Genomic DNA, 7048 nt, shown 5'->3' on the forward strand with positions numbered 1-7048 from the left:
ACCCCAAGCCTTTCCCTCGCCCTGAGCGCGAGGGCAGAGGCTGCGCTTCCCGGGCCTCCCCATCCCGCGCGCCGGCCTGCGGTCCTCTGCCCTAGGCTCGGCCCCGGCCCCCCGAAGGAGGCGCGAGTCAACGCCCTGCCCGCAATGTCTGACCCGGGCAGCAAAGGAGCAGGAAGGAGACCCTCCGAAGGAGGCGCAGGCAGCCGTGCGGAGGGCGGGGAGGAAAACCGTATTTATTGGATTGGCATTTCTCTTAACGGAGCCCTTTCCTAATGATATTTACTTAACTGTATTTGACAGCAGTTACGAACACGTCTCCGGTAAACAGGATCTATACTCCTGCGCCTACAACTGCCTGTCAGCTCCTAAGCCAATCGCAGTAATAACCGCTGCATCATTTTAAATGTGGCTAAACCGACGTTGGACAAAATCAATCTGCCATATGCTGGCTCTGAAGGAAATCACTCGCACAGTTTGACGAATGGCTTGCAGTCCCTCCAGCAATCCATAACTCGCTCTCTTTCTTCTTCTTCTTCCCTCTCTCTCTGCACCCCCTTTTCTCCCCTTTCCTCGGAGACGCTCCCCCTTCCGTTTTACCCTTTTACGCCGACTCCAGGTAATCCGAAATGGCACTGACCCTTCTCATCCTCCGATTACCTCTCTGAAGCATGAACTTGGGATAAAATCACACATCAGAAAATTCGCGGTAATTATTTTGCGATGCTATCAGCACCGATCAATCACGCGCGCGGCCCACTGCTGGAATGCCCGGCGAAGCCCGGGACGCGGATGCGCGTCCCGCCTGACTGACAGTTTTGGTAATTAAGTGATTGTATAGACCTCTCCGACTGTTCTAACAACCTTGTCAGGGCCTGTCTGTGGACAGAACAAGCTGAAATCAATGTGCTTCCTGCTCTCTGAGCAGTTCTGATCGTGTACTCAGACTGATCCGGGAGGAGGAATCTGACAAAAGGAAAACAGCAGCTCTAAACGATCGGATTATGGGGGAGGGGCCGGGGAGAGGTAGAAAGTTTACTTCTTTGTTGGTGGAAGGAAAGACCGGAGGCTTTGCATCGGGTCTTTAGAGCGTCGCTGGGCCGGGCGGCTGGCGGGGGTGAGGGGTGGGGGTGAAGAGAGAGNCCTCTTCCCAATCCGCCTTCACCCTCCCCCCCCAACCATTCCCGAACACACATCACACCTCGTCGCGCGTTACAAATATATTACATATTCAGAGTGATCTCGCCGCGGCGCCCGCGGGAGGGGCGCTCTCCCCGAGCTTAACACGCACCTCGCGGAGGGCTGGGGGGCGCCGGGGCCGACCGCCGGCACCCAGAAGAGGAAGCGGACCCCGACCCGACCTGCTCTGCGGGCGCTTCTCTTACACTCTCGCCCTCGAGTCTAGGAAAGGAATTCCCACTGGGAAGTGGGTCCTAAAAGCGCCGAGCTAGGGGGCGGGACCTCCAGTTCTGGGCCATGGGGCTCCAGTTAAAAGAGTATTTTAATTCTTTCACATCGGCCCTCCCAAACCTTAAAAACCTAACCAATTGAAGGCACACACACAACAGGGGGAAAGGTAGCAAAATCAATCCGCCGAGTTCAAAGAGCCGAGGCGCGCGAGGAGGCTGCAGGGTGCTCGGCGCTGGGCCGAACGCGCAGCGGAGGGTCCCATCGACCCTGCCGCGACGGCGGACCCCACTCAGCAGATTCCTGGCGGTGTGTGTGTGTGTGTGTGTGTGTGTGTGTGTGTGTTGGGGGTAGCATACCCGAATCCATCCCACTGCTTGTCTGTCTCCTCTCCTCTGCCAGCCAAGAGCCGCCCATCCTCAGAGAGAAAAATGTGAGTGTGGGCACATTACGCACCATTAGGGAGATACTACAGTTTTAATGTGGCCTAATTAGTGCCGCTAACCGAGCAAATATTATTATATTGAATAATGATAATATGATGAAAATATTAATGCTTTTGAACTCTGCACGTGGGAGCTGTTCCTTCGGTTCTCCCGGGACACCCCAAGCATGCTCAGACCTACTAGCAGACGCAGTCCGACGCATCTCTGCGAAGGCAAGCCCACAGGCCAGCTCAGAACGTTCGTGTCATCGCAGACCCATTAACCACACCCTGGGCCACGCCACTTATCGCCCGCCACGCAAAAGACCTCCTTCTAATGGCGTCCTCTTTATTCCCCACCTCCCCCCCACCCCCCGCCCCCAGTAGCAGGCGGTAGGAAGCAAACCCTACAGGAGTCCGCCGGAGTCCCTCTTCAACTGAGCTTCTGCTCTGCACCCCAGCAATGTGGCGGTGTGCGGGCCGGGTGCGTTCAGCTTTAACTAGGGCCGCCAGGCAGGTGGAGTTGCAGTCGAAGGGCCCACTTAATTAGCGTTTAAATTCACAGTCCCCTCTTGTTGCCAGCTACTTCTCCCTTGGGAATTTGGTGAAAAGCGGGCATTTAACAATTAGGAAATGGGGGAGGCACCTCAAAATAGAGATTCAAAATCTTAATTCTCTTCGCGATTTTGGAAAAAGGCATGAGGAAACGTGAATGGGTTGGCTGGAAGGCACGTTAGTGGCTGGACGTGGTGTGCCCGTGTCCCAGAGGATTAGCACGCCCACTCCCTCTTCCCTTTGCACACCCCACCCCGTTCTTGTGGAGCCCAAGGAGCCGAGGTGACTGGCTGTCCTGTCCTTGCTGCCTGAAGACAGGCCAGTTCTTTCCTGGTTGCTGAGCTGGGTGTGGGCAAGGGCCTAAGAGCGTTCAAGGTAAAGCGATCGCTCGGTCCCGGGAAATGGGGATGCATGGTCCTGGCCAGAGAGCGCCCCCTCTCGGGCTGAATTGCTTCCTCTCCCTGCTTGCGGCCCGCAGTTCGAATTTCTGCACATTTTTGGGAGCTCCTTCCGGGGAGGCAAAGTCCCTATTAACTGATCCCGTTGTTCTCGCACGCAATCCCTTCTCCCCTGCCCGGTGCGTCTGGACTAGAAGTCGCCTCGTAGACACTTGTCCAGTTCATCAGGTCCCAGGGCAGAGGCGGGAGGTTCGGCAGGGTTGAATCTGGGAGCTGGCGATTCTGTAGACCTCTGTGGCTGCCTGAGCGGTCAGAGATCGCTTCCCCCNTTTGTTCCAGAGATGGCTCTAACTTAATAAGGCGATTGATTAGCGCTCAAAGTGCCGTTTTAATTAGCCGCTTGTTAATTAACATCGCAAATGAATTTCCCCTTCTCTGATTGGCATCTTCGCCCAGCGCTCTGAGGCTTTCTTTTCTCCTCTGCCTCCGCCCCTCCATTCCCTCTTAACCTCAGGAGTTGATACAAGATTCAACTACCTTCCTGAACCTTAGGGGCCTCAGAATTATTTTTATAGTGGAACGTGGCTGTGTCACCCGGGAACCCTTTCATTTCCCCAGGAGCTGGTCTTCAATGGGCAATGATTTAGTTTAGGAAGAGTAAAAATCCTCCTCCCACATTCCTCTCCAACTGCCTCCACCTTGTCATCTTCTGTCTCTAAGGAGGACGTCTTTCTCCCTCCACATGTGGACCCCTAGCAAGAAGAAAGGAAGCGGGAATACAGGTGGGGAGGATGGCTGCAGTTGTAGTTTGAGGGGGAGATTTGACCATCTCTTGAGATCAAATCAAACGTGCGGCAAAATTCTTCTGCTGAGGTCTGTAGGCATGTGTAGTTAGTTTTTGTTCCCTCCACGGTGCTCTGAGAGAATTTCGTACCTTTCTGCAGCAGAGATCTCTAGAGCCAACATACGCCCACAAACTGGTGCCCAGCCCCATTGTCAGGAGAGTTAAAGTTTGGATGATTTGTGGACATTATTGCACCATTAATACTCTTAGCTACCCTACAAATCCCTCTCTATATCCCTCTAGTTGGGATGCACCTCCTTTTTTTCATGACCAAAGATACACTTCGTTTCCTCCAGGAAGTTTCTCTGTTCCTCCCAACTCCTTCCAAGGTAGGACTCCGTAGCCTCTCTTTTGCACCCCCATGATAGGAGGCATCATGGCGTTTATGACCATTTTCATCACGTTCAAGCTCTCATCAACCCTCTGAGGTGGGCGAGTGTCTCATTCTCAAGCACCTGGCATAGAAGGCACATACAGTGTTTGTTGACTGAATGAACAAAATGAGTGAGGTTAGAAAGGGAATTATATATGGTTGCTGTATGGTACCTCTAGCTAGAAATAACTGCCACCTTTGCATTGTTCATTTGTCAATCTCTTGCTTCACAATTTGTAAAGAGATGTTACATAGAAGGTCTTATTTGCTCATCACAATCACTCTTTTCTAGGCAAGGACTGTTCTTCCCCTTAATAGACAAGAAAAGTGGTCATCAGAGAGGTTAAGTGCCTTGCTCAAGAGCATTGGAAAGTAGCAAATGAGAATAAAGCTTCCTCTTCCAGCATTCTGTCTCTACATCTCCACTGGCCTTCCTCCTGATGGTTCTCACGTATCTAACCCCCACAGGACGACCAACTTCACTAGGTCTCTGCTAAACTGCTGCTCTTTAAAGCTGTGATGAACTTACAGCTCTCACAGATTTTATTATGATACCAGAACGATCTCTGAAAACTTGTATTCCTCTAGGACAATTAGTGCTTGCAAAAGCTATCATTTTTTATAATGTGATATTATTATTATTATTCTGTGAAAGCAGTTTTCAGTTACTTTATTATTTTTCAACTACTTTACTTGTCTCTCTTGGCTCCAATCCCCATTCTCCTGGGTTCTGTCTATTTAAGGGACTCAATTTCAGTAGTTTCATGTTTTTCTCTTTACTACATTATGTTTCGAAGCAAATCTGCATCAAGTCCTTAAGCAGTTGGAAATATCTTTATATGCTGAAAAGAAAAATAAAGGAAACTTCCAACGTTCTTCTTGCTTTCAAACGTCGAGAGGTCAGGATATCGTCAGGGAGTCAGCCTTAGTAGGGGGAGAGCTTATTTGTGCATCTTGCATCTTTTACAGAAAGAGACAATAGCCAGCTTTCTTGGCTCGGGGCTCTTGGCGCCGCCCTGTGGAAGGAAGCGCCTTTGCACTTCATTCCTGGAAGTCGGTATTGTCATTTGGACCTTTAGAAACGCTCGAATTAAGCATGGTAAGAAGAAACACCAGTTCCAAGTTCAACGTAATCTAGAGGTACATTTCCTCAGAGTTCAGTTCCCTTAAAGACCGATGCTCCAATTTAAACACAACCCCAAATCTCACTTGCCAAACTGAATGAAGGAAAGTATGTATGTATTAAAGAACAAAACTTGTTAAAATACATGAATGTTTGAATCATGATTTGCGGCAGGGAGGGCACATCTTTAGTGGTAATCAGGACTGACATATCCTTTAAAGCAGAAGGAAAATTTTGTTCTCTATTATCCACCTTTGGCAAATAACTGCTTTCTGTGCAAGAATTCCAAAATCTTCCAAAAATTAAATGATTTTCTTTCTTCCTCATGTCTCTCTCTCTCTCTCTCTCTCTCTCTCTTTTAAAGAATGAAGGCCTGGAAGTGGAAGAACGTTTTCAAACTTATGTTATTTTAGGGACTATATTTACTTGTGTCTTAAATTCAGTGGGAAAATCTGAGATTAAATCTAGTTAATGCATTTCTTTTCCTATAACTGGGAATTGAAAATGTGATGAGACAGTCTACACCCTGTTCTATTTCTGAATTTTTATTTTTCAATGAAAAGTTCATTATGTTTGCTCTGCTAGAAAGTACATGACTTCCTGGGTGTTTAGATTATATATACTCTCCGAAATAATAATAATAATAATGGCAAATGAGGAATGTGTGTGGAGGAAAAAGAACTGAGAAAAGTTAAGAAACAAAAGCCCAGCTGTGAAGAATTTGGTTTTCATTAAGTTTGCAATGTGGCCTTTGGGTCTCTCTTTTAGATATTCAGCCCACCACTAGCATTTCCTCTCTCGTAGGGACCCAAAGATGAAGCTTGATAAAAGTCAAGGTCATATTTACCCCCTCACAATTGTTGTTCCTGAAAGCTGATCTCCTAACATCTCACCCAGAGAAATCTTCTCTGACCTTAACCTTTTCTTAAGAAACCATGATCTGGGACACTCACAAGGTGGGGCCTACTGGGCGTCCGTTTTCTTTGGTTTTTAGAGTTTTCATAAAAGGCACGCTATTCTTTTTCTAAAACTTCCACCTGCCTCTCTCCGTTTCTTTTTAGATTTCATTTTTTCATACTGTCATCTTTCTCTCTCTTTTCCTGCTAATGTTGTGAATTATTCCAAGCTAAAAATCCTGTTGAACTGCCCAACACAAGCTGTGTACGAAGCCTTTGGAGGTTTTGAGTCATTTTAGGCGTCGGAGCAAAACAAAAACAGGCTTAAATGAATTATTTATCAAGGTCGAGCATACCTGATTTGTGCAGTGCGCTTAGTTCTGGATCTTAAATTTTCTTTTCTTCTCCTCCCCACTTCCCACCCAGAAGAGTAAGCGAGGGGAGTGCTGGTGGACCCCCGGGTTTGGGGGCGAACGCACTTCATTCGGGAAGTGGTAGGTGATGTCAGAATGAGAAGAACCTTGGTTGGTATTTGAGGGGACAATAACGTGTAGCACACACCTGTAGTCTGTGTGACTGTGTGACAGCCCCAGAGCCCTCCCCACGCTACGCCAGAGGTGCGGGGTGCCGAGGCCACTAGGGTGTTCGGCTCCCCGGCTCCCCGGGTGGGACACGAGGAGCTTCTCTAAGACAGATGCCCTTGGAAGCCCGGGGCCGATGGTTCCGAAACACCCGTCCCGCCGGCCGGCCGACGACCGGCTGGCAGGCTCCCAGGTGGGTCCGGTCAGTGAGTAGTTGCGGCTCCGAAGGCGGCGGATTCGACCCCTCTCCGGGCATCACCCAGGCCCTCTGCGGCTGCCCAGCGCGGAGGGACTCACCCCCATCCTGCGGGCTCGCCGCGCGCTCCCCGGGGCCTCCCCGCGGCCCGCAGCTCGGCCCCTGTCCCCGCCTAGGCTCCCCAACCCCGGCTCAGCTGCCCAACTCCCCTCGCCCTATGAGAAGAGCGAGAGCTGCCCGGATTGTACATTCCT

At 50.0% G+C, this 7048-nt stretch overlaps 1 long non-coding RNA gene across 1 annotated transcript in view; it reads right to left on the reverse strand.

Annotated features, from left to right (window-relative positions):
• LOC144216670 (uncharacterized) overlaps positions 1-6463 on the reverse strand; it is a 45673-nt gene extending 39210 nt beyond the window's left edge. The window contains exon 1 of the long non-coding RNA XR_013330709.1: positions 6374-6463. This is a non-coding gene — a long non-coding RNA (uncharacterized LOC144216670). The remainder of the gene's footprint in view (positions 1-6373) is intronic.
• Positions 6464-7048: the final 585 nt, after the last annotated feature.

The sequence above is a fragment of the Crocuta crocuta genome, unplaced genomic scaffold (genome assembly GCF_008692635.1).
Source record: "Crocuta crocuta isolate KB4526 unplaced genomic scaffold, BGI_CrCroc_1.0 scaffold48, whole genome shotgun sequence".
NCBI lineage: Eukaryota > Metazoa > Chordata > Mammalia > Carnivora > Hyaenidae > Crocuta > Crocuta crocuta.